The sequence below is a fragment of the Lissotriton vulgaris genome, chromosome 5 (assembly GCF_964263255.1).
Source record: "Lissotriton vulgaris chromosome 5, aLisVul1.2, whole genome shotgun sequence".
NCBI lineage: Eukaryota > Metazoa > Chordata > Amphibia > Caudata > Salamandridae > Lissotriton > Lissotriton vulgaris.
The window spans coordinates 907,239,726-907,261,134 of NC_141693.1; the positions used below are offsets into that span (position 1 = coordinate 907,239,726).

General features: G+C 40.8%; 1 protein-coding gene across 6 annotated transcripts in view; it reads right to left on the reverse strand.

Annotated features, from left to right (window-relative positions):
• BLNK (B cell linker) overlaps window positions 1-21,409 on the reverse strand; it is an 833,130-nt gene that overhangs the window by 799,776 nt on the left and 11,945 nt on the right. The gene's annotated exons all lie outside the window — the stretch shown is intronic.

Consider the following 21,409-nt stretch of genomic DNA (forward strand, 5'->3'; position numbering starts at 1 on the left):
GCAGCCAATATGTTGGTGATGCTAATGTGCAGTGTTCTGAGAGCACAGTTTACCTGATCCACTAACTACACTGGTCTATGTTTAAGTTAATGCTACAGTATACTAGTTCTCCTTGACAACAATGCAAGTATTAACTTTATCTTATTCAATCATTTAAAGGAGTCCAGTCAAGTCTTGAAAACAGTAAACGGTGTGGTTAGCTATAAAATAATAGTGAATCCCATGCAATACGACTCAAATCACAATCATGGTTTAGTTCCCAACGTTACGTCATTGCTGATTAATGAAATTGCCAACAGCATGGGTGGCCAGGGTCATCTTAAGGATTTTGGGGACCCCTGGCCAAACATATTTTGGGGGCCCCTGTACGGACCAGGGTTGAATTTATGATCAAATTTCAACTCTTTAATGACCTCTTTGTCCAGGTGACTGACATGGCACAAGCACACTCCTCCCAAATTCCAAATGTGTTTACATCGCATATTGAGGGATAGCGACGTGTTTTCAATATTATATCACAGCAGCAGCTCACTACTATTCGTTTCAAAATGCTTTATTCGGTTTGTACAAGTACAACCATGTAGCAACACATAAATACAGTTTCAAATTCATATTTATGTGAACTAGATAATGAAACAGTTAAAATAACATCAATATCCATACCAGTCTTGTTTTGGTTCAATTGTAGTACAGGAATATCACGTTTGGGAACAAAATTAAATTTGGTCACTCTGTATATTCTAGCAGCAGTTATTATACAAAAGGTAAGTGCAAAAGATGCAAAAATTCAGAGAACCTGTTATATACATAAAGTGCTATTGACATGTCAAATAAATATAAAGCGCAAAAGACCATTTTGTCACTATAAACGTTATAGCAGCAATTTGTTTACAATAAAGGTTTGTGCAAAAACGCTAGTGCAAAAACGCTAGTGCAAAAGGCAAATACCACTTAAAATGTAACAGTCTGGAGGATATTCAGGGGGGGAAGAGGTCATATTATTATAGATTTTCTTTGCCACATACATTTTAGGATATAAGTGGCCACACGGTAACACACATCCCGGGAAGCCAAGTAAAACATCAGTTGCATTGCGGCTCTTGTATTGCACATGTTATGATCTAAAAATAATTGCTTCAGATAAAACTTTCTAAAACCAGTATAAAAATTACAAAAAAGTAAAAAGTGGCAGGTGCTCTGTTTAGATTTCCCATCGCATGGGCACAGACATGTTCCAGGTTTTTTTACGGTGGGGAAAGCCACTAAGTGGTGAGCTATTCCCAGCCTCAAACGGGCTAGAACAAAGCGATGGGAATTAATACTGACAAATGTGAGATAGGAGGAAAGACCTGTACTGAGATTGTATTCCATGTATAATTTGAACGTACTTTGTGTTGCATACTCCTTCATTCTGATCCCTTTTACATGGTCCAGGTAAATGGATTTGAGGTCACGCTTTGTTAAAACTGATTCTGTTAGTAAGTCTTTAAAAATGTCCTGGCCAAAAAGGGTCTTATACCAAGATTGAATGTGTTTTAGCCAGGGGATTTTCGAGTGACGGTCAAGTTTAATACAATCCATAATTACTTCCTGGGTAAACCTGGTTTCTTCTTTGGCCCATATGGACCGCCATAGGGACAGGGGGCGCAATGCAATCAAATCTGTAACATGATTTATGCCTAACTCTCTATGGGTAATCTCATTTGAAGCCGAGGCAGGGAGGCATAATAGTCGTTTTAGGTACTTGTTTTCCTCCTGCTGGATGGACAGGGCAATCTGAGGATTATATCCCCATATCCCTGCTCCATACAAGGCAGAGGACATACACCTTGAATTGTAAATGGAGATCATCTGTCGGATTCTACGACCCCCTAGTTTTGAGGCAAATCTAAAAATACAATTTACATTTCTGGTCATTTTCAGGTCAACATTAGATTGTTCATTTACCCATCTCCCATCTCCTGAGAAAGTGATACCTAGGTAACAAAAATATTGAACAGCCTCGAGTTTATCCCCATCTAAAAAGAATGTTTTGTTTTTCTTCGTTTTCTTCCCACAGGTCATAGTCATTGTCTTGCCCTTATTGATTTTAAGTTTTCTGCCATGAATAAAATTATAAAACTTCTCAATTAACTTTTGCAGCCCATTCGCGGTCCTAGAAATCAGGACCGCGTCGTCCGCATATAAAAGGACGGGTAGTTGCTTTCCATTGATAATAGGGGCATCAGCGTAAGATTCTTGTAGAAATTGGTCAACCTGGTTGATAAAAAGGGAGAATAAAAGAGGGGCTAGCACGCACCCTTGTCGAATCCCTCTGCCAATTTTAAAAAAGGGGGTACATTCACCATCTGTTCCAAATCTAACCTTACTTGAGAGGCTACTGTACATTCTAGCCAAGAGGTGAATGATTTCGGGCGGAGCGCCCATGGCAAGTAGTGTGGGCCAGAGCAGTGCGTGTTCCACCAAGTCAAATGCGGAACTTAGATCGGCAAAGCACATAAACAAATTCCCTTCCTTGGCCTTCGTGTACTTGCCGATGATAAGTTCCAGGTTCACGCACTGCTCCATAGTCCCTAGACCCCTTCGGAACCCGTATTGGATAGGTGAGAGAATGTTATTGTCTTCAACCCAGGACTCTAATCTTGCCAAGAGTACACAACTCAAAATCTTTAACGACGAGTCTAAAAGTGAAATTGGGCGGTAATTTCGTGCTTCTGCCCTAGAACCCTTTTTAAAAAGTGGCACAATAATTGATTGTCCCCATGAAATTGGCAACTTATCTTCAATAGCAGCATTAAAGTAACGGGTCAAAATGGGGGCCCATAGGGTAATCTCAAATTTGTAAAAGTCCACAGGGACCCCATCCGGTCCCGGGGCTTTCCACCCCTTACTCATCTCAATTGCCTCAATCACCTTGCTTAATGTCACACCTCGCGTAATGTCACTACTATTACTGCATATAATCTCTGTGGCATTCTCCCATTTCTCATATGTGAAGTCCTATGTTGATCTAAAATAAACTCTTTTTATGGATGTTGCATGAAATATAAACACTTTTCTCTGCAAAATGTCTGTAGTAGACTCTATAACATTGCCCACATTAAAAATAAATCAAAGGAAAATCGTACATAAAACAATCTGTTTAAGAATTATTCCAGGTCATCAGGGCAAGACTCTCTGCAGAACAGAGCTGGCTCTGTGGGGGCCGTTTGAAAGGCTGGGGCCCTGGGCCAGGGCCCACTTTGCCCTTGCCTTAAAACGTCTCTGTGGGTGGCAGCAATAGTTTGGTTGAGTGTCCGCAGCCAGGACTGTGAAGTACTGACATCAAAAGAAGAATTAGCAGTTGGACAGGTGCATGGTTGGTTTGCATCTTTGCCACTATAGTCTAAGGAGTACCTGAAAGCAACAATCAGGAAGTGAAATACATGTAGATGCTTGCAGCTACTTTATGAAAACGAAAGGAGAAGGCAAATTGTGATGACCTTGGGAATATCCTTTGCCAATGAGCAGAAAAGTAGCCATCAATTATCCTCGATTTTCGATTTTACGTACATTGATGTGGGGTGGTGCATGAAAGGCATCCAGTGTCCATTTGGATTCATTAATGCTCAATCAAGCAATGTTTCATATGCCTCAGTGGAAGCCTCAAGGATTATTGAGTATTGCTTATTACAATTGCTCTCATTCACTTTTTGTGCTCTATCTGGTTTTATACTGCCGCCGAAAACTGTTGAAAATACCTCCAATCCTCACCCCCAACATGCATCTCCAAAAACACATGGATATCCAAATGCAAAGTAACAATAAACTTTCTGCAGTCATTCCGGATTCACATTCCAACTCAGTAAATGTACAAAGATGTACCAGAATAATCAAAGATATGCAGGCGAGCTAAGTCATACCAGTGGCAGCCGCCACAAACAAAGGGTGGTGGAGTGGGTGGAGGGAAAGCCGGAGGGGGTCAAGTTGCGCGGGCGGTTTTGGGGGGGTTAGTAATAATATATTATTTTGTTTTTTTAAAAGAACTCACCTGAAGCTGCCCCCTTGTCGCATCGTGCCTGCTCTATTCTTCCTGGTCCCAGCAGCCCCTGGGACAGACTCCCATCCAATCACCATCCAATCACCATACTGCAGAGAGGCATAGATATTGGCCTGAGTGGGTTGAAAAGACGCCCTGCTCAGATCAGGGAGTCTGTGGGGTTTCTCCAGCCTAGCTGCTCAATGCAGCTGGGCTGGAGAAACCTAATTTTACATCTGTGTTTTGGTCGGCCTGAGATGGTCGGCCAAAACACATATGAGCACTTAGGGAGTGCAGATAGCACTCCTCTCCCCCCCCCCATGCCTCGGCCCTGCCCCGCCCTACAGCACTGGCTCAGAGCCATTCATGAAAAATAAAACGATGCTAGAACATCGTTTTATTTTTCATACCTCTGAGCCAGGCAGTGGGGCAACACTGCTCCGCCATTATGGAGGAGCCGCCGCCGGGTCATACATCATCAATGCATTTTTACGACAGAGCAAAGTGGAGAAGTGTGGCTCACTGGTTAGAGCAGGCAGACCCTGAAGCAGAGGTCAGACCCGGGACCAGGGTTCAATTCCCGACGCGGCAGGGTCTTGAGCTCAAATGTCCATGGACTCGATAATTCTCGCTTCGGTGCCTGACCTAATCATGGGTTCACACTCTGCAACTCTGGGCATTAAGCTTGCTTAATCTCCACAACGGCCCCCCCGCGGCGGGATGCCTGGCTTTCACCTTGGGGATGCCCTGTAGGGGCTATCTCACAGGGAAAAACCAGGACGGGTTCCCAAGGCAAGCGCGGAGATACCCCTTCGGGGGTCGATTCTGGCGCTATATAAGAAACATAATAATAATAATAATAGGAGAAGGACGAGTGGAAAAAGTTAGACAAATCCACTTTTTAAGTGGTAAGCTTGATTCCTATAAAATATATTTAATTTGCCACTAACCCCAATTTCTTAATGTGAGAAATTGGGTTGTTGATTGATGCAGGTGAAACTCTACTCACTAAGCATCCACAATCCTTGTCAGGGTGAACCACATAAAGTCTCTAAATTAACCTGCGTTCAATCCTCGGGTAGTTTGGCACAAAATCAGTCAGGCTTAACTTAGAGTCAATGTGTAAAGTATTTATTAAGCACACTAACAGTAATAAAGTGAAAAAACAACACAAGAAAAATCCCACATAAATTTAGAGAAATAGAGTAAAAGGAAATAAATTATTTGACACCAAAATTACAATAATCTATTTACTAGAACCGGAGACATGCAATTTCAAACATTTAAGGTAAGTATCACGCCTAAAAGCACAAAGTGCCACTCACCGGTATCTGGTTGTGCGAGACCAGGTGAAAGGCATAAGTTTAGGATGAATGAGATAGAGTGCTGGCAGGATACAGGGACCGGGTTAGTCCTACTGAAAAAGTTACTTTCTACAGTCCAGTGCAAAGAGTTCAGTTCATGTTGGAGGAAGCAGCGAGGAGCAGAGAGCATTGCAGATGCTTGTCGTTACAGTGCAAAGAGAAGGCCAAGTGTCATGGATGGTCATCATTGTAGCATGATGATCCTGTTGGCATCGCGTACAGTTGTTGGCGGTGATTCATGTGGGTGGTTGCCATGGGCTATCACTGATGTACCATGAAGTGCAGATCTCACATTGCCGGAAGTCACTCGCTGTCACTGTAGCCTGAAGAGTTGAATTAACGGGAGCTTCATGTTGGTGGGTGGCATGGGTGGCAAGCTCTTGGGGCAAACAGGCCTGTTTGCGGTCACAAAGAGCCTAAAACTTCAGGATTTCTAATTTTCTTCCAAGAGGGGCTCAACGGATGCCGCACAAGGATCCAGGACTGGAAGGGCTCTTCTTGGGGATCAGGAACTCACTCCAGAAGAGGGCAGCAGGGCTCAGAGAGGTCCAGTTGCAGTTCCAGTCAGGTCAAGTGCAGCAGGTCAGCTGAGCAGTTCTAGGGAGTCCTCTGGAGCTTGTTGTGTCCCTGTATCTCTGAACAGGAGATCAGGAAGCTGACTCTTGGAGTGACTTTAGCCTCGGATGAAATTTGCAGGTCAAGTTTTCCTTCTACGCAGGAAGGGGAGGCCTCAAGTAGCAGCAAGGCAGCAGGTCATCCTTCTTCAGTTGTATCCACAGATTCAGGAGTGTATTGAAGTGTTGTGTCTGCCCACTTTGAAGTGGCAGAGATTTCTTTAATTCTTCATCCTAAAGAGGAGTCTGGAATTTCCTGCCTCCATGCCCTGGCCCCAGCTTATATGGGGCCACAAAAGACAAGTCAGTCAGTCAGACAAATTCACTTTATTCGGTTATTTAAAACCATAAAAGCATAGTACATACAACACATTAAATACTACAGTTACACAAACACCAACAGGGTACACAAATGCATCTAGATCATCTACAGAAAAACATTTCATGTTATAATTAATTAAAATTCATCATAAATAAAAATGATTTAATTCATAGCAATCCCTGTCTTTTATCTTTATTCTGACCACTGCTGTCAGAAAACTAGCTATATTAAAAATTTCCCAGACATTAGTCAGTATCTGCAAATATATATAAAGCAGGTCTAGCCTGTAAAAATCCTTTACCCCTTCAAATAGGTCAAATGAACTGGTTCCGGATGTGCATAAAGTGCTCACAGAATAAAACAAAGTGCAATTAATCATGAGTGGAAAAATTATCACACATACAAACACCCAGATCCTCCATCTTTTTCCATCCCCTTGGTTCAGCAAGAAGTGAATGCAATTGATTAAATCTAAACCTCACTAAAAGGAAACAATGGTGCTGGTTGGTTGCTATGTTTAGATAGGGTTCCACTGCACATGAAGTGGATAACAATTGATGTGCCCACACCAATGGCTTTCTCAATTCCCTTGGCCTCTCTATCCATCTGTGACTCCTGCAAATATGCTTTTTTGGCCTAAATCAAATCCACCTTTAGCAGCTTCTCTGGAGAGTTGAACAACTCTGGCATTCCTAGGTAAGTGACAAGCATTTTCACACAGCACAAAAGCACAAACGACTAGTGTGAAACCCTTTGTGAGTGTGCTAAGGCAGAGCTTTTGTGATGTGCAAGTGTGGTAGGTGACAGCTCCTCTCCCTCATCCTGACAGAGATGGCCTGTAAGGCCAACATCTATTGCCTCTTTGTTTTAGTGTCTGGGAACAATACACAAAGACCAGCTGCCAGCCACACCTAGTCAAGTGACCCAGGATACAGGCTGCAGGCACCAAATGGTTAGGACAAGAAAACACCAACTTTCTAAAAGTGGAATTTTCAGAATTGTGACTTAAAATCCCACTTCACAATTAAAGAGCGTTTTAAATGACCATTCTTTAGAGACAATACTCAACTTTCCTACTTGCTCCCAATTGAAAAGTATCACAAATTGAATGGAAGGTGACCCAATGTTATCCTATGGTAGAGGCAGGCCATGCCACAGTGAAAAATGAATTGAAGAGTTTTTTCAGTACCTGGGTAGGTAAACGCTAAAAGTACATGTCCAACCTTTTAAATACTCTGCATCCTGCCCCATGGGCCCTCCTCCCCATAAGGTATTGCTTGTATGCATTAAGAAGGGAGGTTTAGTTCTGGCCCAAGGTTTATTTGCCTGGTCGAAATGACAATTTAAAACTGCAGACACAGGCTGCAGTGGCAGGCCTGAGACAGGTTTAAAGGTGCTACTTAATAGGATGGCACAATCAGTGCTGCAGGTCAACCAATGGCATTTAATTTACAGGCCCTCGGTACATGTAGTACCACGTTAATAGGGGCTTACAAATAAAGTAAATATGCCAATTGTGTGTAAGCTAATTTCACCATGTTTAAGGGAGAGAGCACAAGCACTTTAGCACTGGTTAGCAGAAGTAAAGTGCACAGAGTCCTAAGTTCAACAAAAACAAGTTCAGCAAAAACAGGAGGAGTAAGGTAAAAGGATTGAGGAAAGACCACCTTAAGGCTGACCGGTCTAACTCTTCAAATGTATGAAAGGCAGCTTTTAAACACATGCCTTTCAGTGCGCTGATGCATTGGTGATATCTGCCCTTGTAGCTAATGAATGGCTCTCAAACTGTAACGAGATTAAAAAAATAAAAATAAAAACTTGCACTTCATGAATAAAATTAGTCAACTTATGTCTTAATTTTTCTTCATTTTGAAAACCTTGAATAAAATCCTTCCCTTCTTACCCCTTGACCAGCAGAAAACTGTCACTACTTCTCTTGTTCTATCAAGGCTGAACTATTGCAATGCCCTATACACTGGTGTGAAGCAAGGCATTAAAAAATAAAAACTTCAGAGACTGCAAAATTCAGAAGTCCAGCTCCTTAGTAACATCAGGAAATTCAAATCAGTTTTAAAAGCTGTGGAAGAACTACACTAGCTCTTCATTAAAAATACATTACCTTTCAAAGTGCTCTGCCAAGCACATAAGGCTCTCAATCACACCAGCCTGTTTTTCTTAATAAACAAATCTAATGGTATACCCCTAAAAAATGCCTTCAATTAGTCACAACCAAAAATAAATGTTAGTTCCAATAATTCATAAAACCTCTTGGGGTGGCAGAAGTTTCTCTTAAACTACCTTCCTTCTCTGGAATCAAATGCTGTGGCATTTGAGAAGTCAGCCAAATCTACTGATTTTCAGAAAGCGTCTCAAAACTTGGTTGTTTACTCTTCTCATGTAGTTTTAAACTACAATCAGTTTTCAGCCTTTATGCAGATGGTAGCGTCAAGATGCCTACCCGCATACGCCGCGCTATACAAAACTTATATCAAATCAAATTAGAAAAGCACAAACTAATTAGACTACTCTTGGGCTCACAGTGAAACACACTAGCTGTGGGTCCTGTGGGCCTTTTTATCACGTCCCCAAGCTGTAAGCTTGGTCATTGCAAACCTTAATAAAAGTGGTGTTATTCTAGCAAGGTTTATTTCCTGGACTACTTCAACGAGCCCAAAGATTGCAGCATTATAACATTACATTTAGTTTTCCATATTGTCTATATTAGTTTTCAATAGTTGATAGCAACCCCTTTGTAATCTCTGCCTTGGACGGGCTGCCCACAGTTTTCCACAGTATACCCGTTTTTCCAGCTTCTCAACTCATGTTAGAGTGTGTCATCTGCAGGCTGATCTCAAACAGTGAAGCCTGAATCACCTGGCAATGGCCATCAGAATTCCATTCTGCCATATGAGTTGTGGTTGTGATGAGGCAGAACTCCCTGATGGTTGTAAGAGCCCCTCCTCCACTTTGATGCTGGGTCTTGTTGCACTATCAGTGGCTACCTCTGACGCACTCAGGGTCCAGCATCATGCATGTTCTCAATAATGGGATGCTTCCAGATGTTGTGAGCCATCTTAGCTCTCATCTGTTGGCTGTTTTCCATTGTGGTGCATAGTGGATCACTAGACAGAACCTCGTCTGACCTCTTCCCTCTCCTCGTGCATGGCTGTAGAGGTTTATGGGTAAGTTAGGACAGATTGGGGATGGGGAGCCTCAAACAATAGACATTCTGAGACAGACTATCTGTCTGCATGCCTCCGACACTCTACCTTGCCAGGAACATTGTATTACTGTTACTTTGAACTGTGTACATTCAATGGCAGGAGCCATAAACCTCTACACAAAAGAAAGACATTTTTTTTCAGAGATTCTCTCCTCAGTCTAGAATGCTGATTACCACCTGAAATCAGTGGCGTACCTAGAGCTTTTACTGCCTGGGGCGGTTGCTGAGTTTGCTGCCCAGTGATGGCCGGATGAAGGTAAGAGCGAGCGGGTGGCCACAGACGAAGAGGGAAAATAAAGAGAAAACTGACATTGTACTTGCCGCCTCTCCAAAAAAAGTACCCCGGACCCCCCACCTCCCAGCTACGCCACTGTCTGAAATAACATAGCATGTACACAGTACCATTTGGCGCCAAATTAGGGTTACTCCCACTCATTCAGGGCCTGATTCTCAAAGGCTCACGATTATTTGCAATTCACAAATGAATTTTACGAGTGATATCTTTACGACTGCGGAGTATCCGTACTCTTGGTGGAGACACTGCACATAAAAAGATAGGCATTCATAAAGATACTACTCGTAGAATTGCTTTGTGAATTGCAAAAAATCGTAAACTCATAAAATTGTAAGTTTACTTTACTGAATCTGGCACCCACTGTACACCAGGAGCATGGCGGGTTTCTGAGACTCATGTAGTTACAAATAAATTCTTTTTGCCTCTTTAAATTTATATTGACTTCATGAATAATACTGCAACCATTTTCACTGCTTTTAATATTTTACCATATTTTATCTTTGTAACGTTGTTATGTGAACTCGTAACCGTAAATCAATAACTATTTTCGTGTAATTTGAATGCAATGGGAACTGTGCCCATGTAAAGTCCCCTGACACCACCAGTTATTGGTTGTATTAACCCCTTCGATGCTGATGACGAGCTCAGCTCATCATCAGCCACGGTGGTCGTGTGCGGATGACGAGCTGAGCTCGTCATCTAACGCTGCTTTTCGAAAAAAGCTGCGCAGCGGAAAAATAACCGCTGCAGCGATGCGGTTAAATAAAAATGCAACAGTAAAAAGTAAAATATAGAAATGTGGACTGTATTATGAAAACAAGATTGAGCATCCCAACTTTATTGCTAGATCTCCTCAAAAGAAATTGTTAAGCGAAGAAGGGCAGAGGGTAGACCTCTTCCATCGATGCAAGTGATGAAAATGTGGATGCAGCTTTATATTCAAGAGTCAATGTGCTTCCACTATGACGATGTTGTCATACAGAATTCATTGTAGTCACATTGAATGAAGTTTCAGAATTAACCTCCAGGTTAGTGGTATCTACTGTCTGTGGGCTTGAGAAATAAGGAGTGTGTGTCCCTTTCTTAAATTGCTATTGTTTATCGACTTATAAACACTTTTTTGTTTATTTCTCTTGCTTTGGGTGGTCTCCCACGTCATACACTCTATAGTACTATCAAAGGAGGAGGAGGCTAAGTGAGAGAGATAACTCAGCACATATGGGGAGATACCACTGAAGGCCCTGTACTGTGGGAATATTGCCAGTGGGGCCGTATGGATCACTGAAATAATATCTACTACCAAAATATCGAGTTCCCATAATATCGATGACAAAATATCGACGGACATAATATCGACTTTCTATCTTCACTAAGATAAGTACAAAAATATCGACTTTAAAATATCGAGTGTTAAAAATATAGACTGTCAAAATATCGATTTTTTATGTCTTTAAAATAAGTTAAAACTATTATAATATTACATATATTTAATACAAACATTGTTAAAATAATTAAATAAATGTAACATTATTACATAATTAATGTAAATTTAAAAATTATTAATAATAATACATATATATAAATACATGTTATTAATAAAACATATAGAATATATTTACCGTGGCATAGCAAAAGGTTTAAATTTAATGTAACCACTCCAGTGGGTGCTACATTACAGAGATCGTTGGATAGCGTAGGGGTAAAAATTACTATTCCCACTCCAGTGGGTGCTACAGTAGAGAAAGCGTATGCCTGTACCCCAAAAACCCAAAACTGACCCTGAACCCTAAAAATATCCCTGTACCCCAAAAACCCAAAACTGACCCTGAACCCTAAAAATACCCCTTTACCCAAAAACACAAAACTGACCCTGAACCCTAAAAATACCCCTTTAACCAAAAACTGAAAACTGACCCTGAACCCTAAAAATACCCCTTTACCCAAAAACTGAAAACTGACCCTGAACCCTAAAAATACCCCTTTACCCAAAAACTGAAAACTGACCCTGAACCCTAAAAATACCCCTTTACCCAAGAACTGAAATCTGACCCTGAACCCTAAAAATACCCCTTTACCCAAAAACTGAAAACTGACCCTGAACCCTAAAAATACCCCTTTACCCAAGAACTGAAAACTGATTCTGAACCCTATAAACACACAACCCGCTACAGAAAATAAATTTAAAAAAATTAATTATTTATCAATTATTTTTTTTTAATTAATTACCAATTATATTTTAATTATTTACCAATTATTATTTAATTAACAATTAGATTAAATTTACATAATTAATTAATTATAATTAAATTACTTCCCACCCTATTCCCCTATAAACACACAACCCGCTACAGAAAATAAATTACTAAAAATTAATTATTTATCAATTAATCATTTTTAATTAATTAACTATTATATTTTAATTAATTACCATTTATTATGTAAGTAACAATTACATTAAATTTACATAATTAATTATTTATAATTAAATTACTTCCCACCCTATTCCCCTATAAACCCACAACCCGCTACAGATTTACATTACTCAAATATTATTAAATATTAATAACTTACCTTATTTTCGATATTTTTGTTGTCTATATTTTTTCTAGTCTATATTATGTCTAGTCTATATTTTTTTTCTCGATATTTTGGCTATTCTAGTTGATATTAGTCGATATTTTTGTTGTCTATATTTTTTCTAGTCGATATTTTGTCCAGTCTATATTTTTTACTCGATATTTTGTCCAATCGATATTTTGGACTCGATATTATGTCTGTTTACCGGGCCGTATCTGTCAGTTGTATCAAAGGATTCGCAGCAGTCAAAGGTTAGCTCAAGAGGGATTTCATGCTCTTTCAAATGTCTGGTCAGTTCCATAGGTATCAATATAGTGGTAGAATGTGGCAGAGTCGGAGATGTTTGAAGAAAAAAAAGATGTAGCTGCGATACCATAACAAAATACACCCATCATAGTGGAAGTGCTTGTGCTTTCTTGCTGGTTTGAGCTCTTCAGTAAAGTTCGGAAATCCAGAGTAATCAATGTTTCTAGAGCTTCCAAAAATGTGTGCCCCTGCATTTGTATAACCTAGACAGTCTGAAATGGCATACATTAGTTTAGACCTATAAATAGTTTAAGAGCAGCCTGCAACACAATCTCATCTTCTCAGACAATGTGGTTGCAATTCTACGGGACATATCATCAAGTGGCGGCGATAATATTATTGCCGCTTTAGAGCCCGTTTTCGGGCGAAAAGCGACAATAATATTATGGCAGTATCATCAAGGACACACTACCGCGTGATTCCTTGACTTATCGCCCGGTTTTCAGACGTCTCGCCTCGCATCGAAAATTTGATACAAAGGAGGCCTGGCTGTGAAAACAACATGGGATAATATTGCGAAGGCAGCTTCGCAATATTATCAAGGAGGGTTAGCGATATATATAAAATCGCATTAAGAATGCCTTAACGCAGGAATTTAACGTCTCTTAAATTCCTGACTAAAGCATACCTAACATGGGGGCTGTGTTGTGTGGCTAAGACCACAGGCCCTATCATCTAGGATGTCACCGTTTTCCACCATGGAAAACGGCGATATCCACACTATCTCTGGAATTTTTATCGCCTTTGCGATGCTCTTTGTTAATAACGCGTTAACCAGGCGATTAGTTCCAGAGATTGCCGGCGATAAATATGCAAGCGCTAAGGGCGCTTTGCGATATTTATCGCCGGTCTTTGATAATATGCCCCCAAATTCTCTTCTGGAGTGTATAGTTATCAACAGTGGTTAGCTTGGAACTCTGAGGAGTGCTGGGTCAGAGGACCCTATGCAAACATTTACAGCATTTGCCCTCCTCTGGGGTGAATCCTGGCACAGCAGTAAAAATCATACTGCAATGTGGAGGTAACTGTTTGGGATAGAAATATGCTCCAATGAAGGCCAACCCCACCACCATCCTCTCCTGATGAGCTGTGCTTAACCACCTGGGTTGCCTTAGCAAATGTATCTGTATGCCAGGAAGTAGAAGTCTGTGCCCAAGATATTTGAATTCCTGGTGAATGTCCTCCTCTAGTGATTGATGATGTAAATGCCCAAATTCAATACGTAATAAAGTCTATGTTGTTAGCCAGACTTTTTTTGGAATTCTATCTTACAGACATAACATTGTTCTGCCTAATACCAATGAAAGTTGTTTTTCACTTGGTGACCAGTGCTGTTTTCGGCCAAAGCACTATTCAACCATATATCCCCTGTTCTAAGAGATCTTCATTGATTTCCTTAGAAGCAAGAATACATTTTAAATTGGGCTGCATCATCTTAAAGACACTTCTCCTACACACCCTTGGCATACTCTTGCTCCTAAAGAATGCTCCTCAATACATTGAACAGGTGCAAATTGGCCCATTAATTACATTTTGTGTGCAAGCTATTTTTGTTCCCATAATGAGATTACAGTGAAGGAACAAACTGCAGGTTTTAGCTACTGTGATTGCCATCTGGTGAAACCTTGCTCAAATTGTGGAAGCAATTGTGCTCTTACGCTACATACACACAATGAACTATAGAATAACACATGCTATTGATCCAGCATTTACCGGGCCCACATGGGATTCTTTCTATGTTTATCTATCTCAATCAATATTTTGTTCTCCTTTAATTGGTCCTCCAATGTTTCTTGCTTATCGCATTGAGGGGTGAGGGAGTTAAGGTGTCAACTTTGGCTACCCAATGAGTACCTGGACCTGGCAATAAATGTACAGGTTGATGATTGAAATCAGGTATATGACCCTAAGGACCATACTGTAAAGGTACAAAATAGCAACTGGAAGTTCAAACCACCTGCAGAAGTTTGAACGGGTTAGATGCCACAGACTAACAACTCTGCTACACCGCAATACAGAACAATAACATAAGAATCTCGTGTTCAGTGATTAGTTTATAACTATGTCTGTTATATAGTAGGAATCCCAGCACTGTCTCTGTAGGGAAAATAAATAGAAAACTCAACAGGCTCAGATAAGTAGGAGTTGCATTTAGAGTTTATGGTAAGTATTAATAGAAGCACAAGGGTAATAATCATCATTTAGAAAAGCTCAGCCATGAGTCTCACATTGGTCAATTACAGGTGTAGTGCAAAACTACACATTAAACAGAGTTCATAGGATAAAGTTCCAAAGTCCGTGGGAAGGAGTTTACTCATGGTAAGGAGTTTAGGAAGCAGGAGGCTCAAAAGTGGAAACTCAGCAAAGAATTGTGGAGTTCTGGGATGGCCAAGGAGTCCCTAGACAGTCTGGCACGTTCTCTCAGCAACAGCACAGGGTCTGGTCATAGTCCACAAACAGTAAGTCCAAACAGGCAAGTGAAAGGGAACAGCCACACGAATGAAGTGGGGGAACAGCTCTGCCAAAGGCCAACAAAGCAAAAAATGAATTCTCCAACGAACTAACATCCCAACTCTTCAGAGAGATTTGATATTACTATTCATTAATCCAGGGGTGTCACCCACTGTGACACCATCATAGTTCGACATCAATGAGGTCATCTTCTGCTCACAAAGTGCAAAGTGGCGCCAATCAAGAATCTTCCCACAGCAAGCGTGAGAACAACTTTCTATCCCAGACACACCTGTTAATTAACAATAAGCTACTGATAGCTGAAACGTCCTCTGTGCTAGTGCAAAAAGTTCATGTAACATATCAATATGCAAATAAAATATGTATTGACTCCTCTAGTCTCATGAGAAAGGACACAAAATGGTACATTATCAGGAATGGCAGTACATTAAAGAAGCAATCAGTGGCGGCTGGCATTATTCGAGGGTGGAGAGGCAGATAAGGGCGCTCGAGGGGGGAGTGGGGGATGGTAAAAAAATAATGAAAGCAACACTTACCGTGCCGTGCCAGTCCGTGTCTCTACTACTGTTCTCCTTGTCAGAATGAGGCACAGGAAGCACAGAAAAGGATCCCCTGACCAATCACAATGCTGCAAAGCATTGTGATTGGTTTTGAGTGTCCTGGTTTTCACGCTCAACCAGGGAATAGGGGCCTGGGCTTGTTCTCCATGCAGGCAGTAATGCAGCCTGCATGGAGAACGGGGAAAGTTGCGCATGACTGGTTTGTGCGGCCCGAGAGGGTCGACCAAACAGTCATTGCACACTTAGGAGTGGGCAAACCACTCCTCCCCTGCCCATCCTCCCGCAAAGAAGCAGGGAACATAAAATTATAATAACTCAAAGTTATTATCATTTTATGTTTTCTTTACTTTGCAGTGCACTGCTTAACCCCTTAAGCGCTGCCGTCGGCCAACGGTCGTCGCGAGCACTACCTTGCCAGTGCTGCGCACGACCGTTGGCCGACGGGCCAGCGCTCGGTATTCGAACGTTCAGCACTGCGTGCTGAACGTTTGACGCAGCTAAGAGGTTAAAAGCAGTGGGGCGACGCTGCTCCGCCATAGCGGAGGAGCCGCCCCCTGAGTAATATATCATAATTAATATCTATAGGTACACATTTACCAGAGCCTTGTGTGTTTTCATTATTACATTTGGCATATCAGTCAATGTCATAAACAGTCTTATGAAACGTTCACTAGTAAGAATTGCCTTTTTCTATGTTGGAGTCCGTATACATGTACCATATGTGCATACATTAGGAAATATTTTTTGTTTTAGTAAATCCGGGACTCTATCAGTATAAGGATTATGTCAGGAAAATTTCAGCTTTCTAACTTATTATATGACAGTTTTGCACCAACTTTTCAAAGTCAATGGTACATTGCAATGAGAATAAATGATGATAGCATTGAGACAGTTATGCGTTCATTTTCAGTATGCAAATCGTTAGACTTGTAAGTAAAGCCTAATAATATATCATTATCATTGCTTCCATCTATAGATTAATTTTAATTACTTCCTACTGGAAGAGTCAAATAAACGACATACATAACTACTTCAAAGTGTTTAGCACGATTTAGGCTTTTTTGAATTTCAGCTCTTAGACAAGTTAGACACACAATATATATTTTCTCTATTGCTATCCTCTAAGCACGCTTTCACTGTGCTTTTAGTATATGTTTTCTCATACATCATTGTCACTTTCTAAGGATTGGGCAAAGTGCACTTTCATTTTACGTTTTTGTTTCCTTCGCATTATAAGTGTATGTGTTGTGCAGAGCGCACACCTTCTAAGCTACACTATAGTAGATAGTTCCCATTCCAAGGTACCAAACACATAGGGCCTCATTTACAAGATGTTGAGGCACAGCAGCGCACCAAGCCTCCCTGCTGCGCTGCTGTGCGTCAAAATAAAAGCACAGGAATGTGCCATATCTACCAGATACAGCGCATTCCTGTACTGATCCCCTGCTCAGAAACAGCAGCCGTGCGACAGCGCAGACACACTTGCTTAATTTTGCAAGGTGCCTACGCTGAGGTGATAATTGTTTTTGTGCAGAATGAGACACCTTCCAGCACAAAAACTATCATTAAACCAAGTTTTCTCTTTCTATGTATGCTGCAGAATAGAAAGAGGAAAAAAAGAGAAATAAAAGTATTTGTCCTCGTTGCACCTCCTTATGCTTCCACTGGGGGTGTAGGATTCTGACGCATTCCCAGGTTGACAAAACGTTCCATGGGAACACCCACAGCAACACCCATGGAACGAAAGGGAAACATATTTACAAGGCCATGATAAGTCTCGTAAGATGACTTCACGTGGCCTTGTAAAAATGGGGAAGCCTATTGCGATTCTGGTGTATCAAAAAAACATCAATAAAAGTGAAGCACCTATGGCGCAATGGACTTGTAAATAAACCTCATAGTTTGGTTCAAATTATGATGGATAATGCATGATCAGCATGCAAGTGTAATCTAGCTGGTGTGCAATTTGCACCAGATTATTGAACGTGGATAGTGACTGGGCCTTTAGTGTCCTTTCATTTTTCTATTCTAACTCCATTTCTAGATTATTTGGGGAACACACAATTTTCCCCTGAATAGTCCAGCATGCAAATGCACTATTATTTGCATCTTGTCAAACTAAATATTGGGGAAACAGTAACATTCCTATTCAAATGTAGTACATTGGGGCACAGGCATAATCCCAGCGGTTGCCATTCTAGAGTGCAAGTGAAGGCCAAAAAAATCGTATTTTGCGAGATTTTGGATCTGCTAACATTTTGGGGAATCATGACCTTAAGACGCTCTTACTTCATTATTTAGCTACAAGGGGGCATATTCATGAGAACCTTACATTGCTTTTGCACCACGCAACGTGGTACATGCATGATACAAACCTCTAAGTCAGATTTATTAAGCCACTTGCATGGCTCTAAGTGGCTTCAAAAATTAAGAGTAACGCAACGCAGCACAAATCACTGCGTGTTGTGTTACTCTGCCCTTAGAAGATGTTCCATGGGCATTGTGAGGGGGTTCCCAAGCAACTCCCATGGTTTTTCATGCATTGCCAGATTTAACAGAGCTGGTAAACCTTGGAATGTGCCAAAACGTTTTGCCTTCCCAGGGAAGGAGTAACGAGGAGAAAAATCTCTATTTCTCCCTGTTTCTTCCTCTTTCTAAGTGTGCTGCAGAATAGGAAGAGGAATATGCCTCCCATGATGATTTTTGTGCAGGAAGGTGCTCCTTCCTGCACAAAAACAACCCTGCTTGTAACACAGGCACCCTTGCACAAAGGTGCAAGGGTGTATGCTTTGGTGCTAGGCTGCCAAAAGGGTGCCAGTGCAGGGGAATGGAACAGGAATTGCTGTACTGCCTTAAATGCAGCACATTCCTGCCCTTTCCCTGTTACACAGTGCAGCGACGTGACCTGCTGCGCTGCACTACATCACTTTCTCATAAATGAGTCCAAAGAAAATTGTGTCCAGTGCAGTAAGAAGAGGAAGAGAGGAACAGTTCCTCTCTTACTCTTCTTACTGCACTGGACACTATTTTCTTTTTTTCTATGAGTGGGCAACCAATGCTGATATACGTGGGCATACTGGCGAGAACCGGCTGGTAGCCTCCCTGGTGTTGCATACGTGAGGTGCCCTCACACTTTCTGACTTATTTTTGTAAATTATTCTTTACTCATATGTTGTGGGGAAGGATATGCGTGGTTGGACACTTTGCCTAACAGCGGTTCGTGGTGTTTTTAAGATTATATTAGATTGAGAGTTCTGGGACTGCGAAAAAGCGGACAGGGTGCCAAAGATTGGGTTGAAAATGGTACTCCCACATTAGTAGCAGTTTTCAAGAGTTATATGGAAGACACTCTCATGTAACCAGGCCTTTTTGTATGAATAATTTGTGAGAGGAGGGTGGCCTGGCGATTTCGCTCTATAGCTCCTGATAGTTTAAGGGCACAAAGGTTTGTTACCAAACAATGATATTTTGGCTTGTTTTATTACTTCAACCCAAATCTGTCTAATTCCTACACCTAAGTAGAACCTATAAGGACATGTGTGGCTGTGCTGTGTTCAACATATTATACTGCTTCAGAGAGTCATAGATTCACTTCCCCTTTTCTGGTTTTCTGTAAAGAACTGAAATGACTGAGTGGTTTGTAAGAGGAAATATTTTGATTAGGGAAGTGCTTGAGTTTGGTCATTATTTTCAGGGATAAGGAAGCAAGACATGCAGGAAATGTCGATTAAGCAAGGATAAAAATTAAATAGTTTGCAATGGGAAATAGACTGATATCACTTATTGCACTACACAGCCCATTATTTGTTACACACCTGGGAAGAGTTTTGGTAACGTGACCTCAATTTAACCGGGCAATCTTCAGCATAGACCAGTCGCAACAGGAATCAAGATAATTACACCATTCTCAAAATGCAATACTTGACACATAGGGGGAGATTTACCAAGATTTTGCACCATGTTTGCAACACAAAAGTGATACAAATCGGCACAATTTTTTTCCCAATTTACTTTCCAGTGCTATACTTGTTTATTGCTGCAAATAACAGAAGAGTAATGCGAAGCTTGCACATTACTTTGCACCATGGGGGCATACCAAGGGTGGTGCGTGGCCGTTGCCATGCAACCACCCATGGTTTCTCACGCTAAACCCAATTTACTAAAGGAAGTAGATTGGGTTTAGTGTGAGAAAACTGCACCCTTTTCAAGTAGGCGCAAGGAAGGAGAAATGCTTTAATTTCTCTTCCTTTTCCGGCTTTGCATATGTGCTGCACGTTACAACACACATACAAAGTGGGAAAATGGGTACATTGAGTCTGTGCATAGTATTATGTACTGGAAGGGTTTCTTCCAGTACAAAACCTAAGCTAGACTCAAAGAGATAACCTTGCACCATGGCGCAAAGGTGTATCCGTGGCGCACGACAGCTGATTTCAGCACCAGCGCTAGTGATAGGGGAGGAGAGTGCCCTATTTTAAGTAAATAGAGCGCTCTCTTCCTCTTTATTTTTCAGGTAGCGCAGCCTTTAGGGCTGCTGCAGTGCGCTACGTGAAAAAATAATAAATCTGCCCCATAATGTCTGTCATTATTCGTACATCACACTGTGAAATCAGTTCATTAATAAAATGTCTTTTCACTATAGGAAATGTGTTAAGACATGCTATCATACACCATCAACATTTTTTCTGTCAAAGGAAGTCTACGGCATTGACCCTACAAAATACCTTGGGCACCAAAAATGATTAGTAATGCACCTGTATTTTGCCACCACTCTAAATTAGAAGTTTGGTGGGTAAGAGAAAGACATGATTTTTTCAAACAAATGTAGTACCTTTTCCCAACGTGGTATGAATAAAAGATAGGGTTGTTCAGCAGTACCCTGCCTTGTAAAGCATTGGTATCACAAACCCTACTAAAAAACCTTAAATGTAAATCAATAAATTATTTTCTATCTTCAAACACGAGGAAGACTTATTAATAGCCACCTTGCCAAAGAAGAGGCCAAATTTCTGATGGTGAACTCGGAAACCTTTTTTGATTTTCAATGATTTTCTGAGTCAATGGGTGCAAACCTAATGTATTACTTTACCCTTCTCTAACAACAGTTAATATCTTGTTAAACGACCCTACTGCTCTTGGCCTATGTGTTAAACAACTTACACCCCTGAAATGTTCATATACATTGCTAGGATTCAACGTAATAAGACATTTGTAAATAGCTGCTTGATAATCCTTCACAGAAGTGAGTCAATCAAACCTAAGTAAAAAGAAGAAGTTGACAACTATGGAATCATTAAATTTAGCAATAAGGCCACACCACAATCAAGTATTTGAGACTAGAAAGGACATCCCCTTATTAGACTCAAGCAATGTGGTGACAAATTTAAGCAAATTTAAAAAAAAGATGATACTGATTTTTCAGAAAAATATCAAAGATACCCAGTAAGAAATGATGCATTTATCCTTCCGACAGGAGGTAGTAAAGCCCTGGTGATAAAGCCCTACTACCATCAAAATTAATTTCACAGTCCTCGTCTTTATAAGTTAGCACTTACTCTGATAGTTAAGCTGGCAAAGTCTATCTGAATATCTTGATTTTCTGCATATTTCTCTTCAATATATACATTCCACTGCTTAGCTTAGTCTTCATTAAATTCG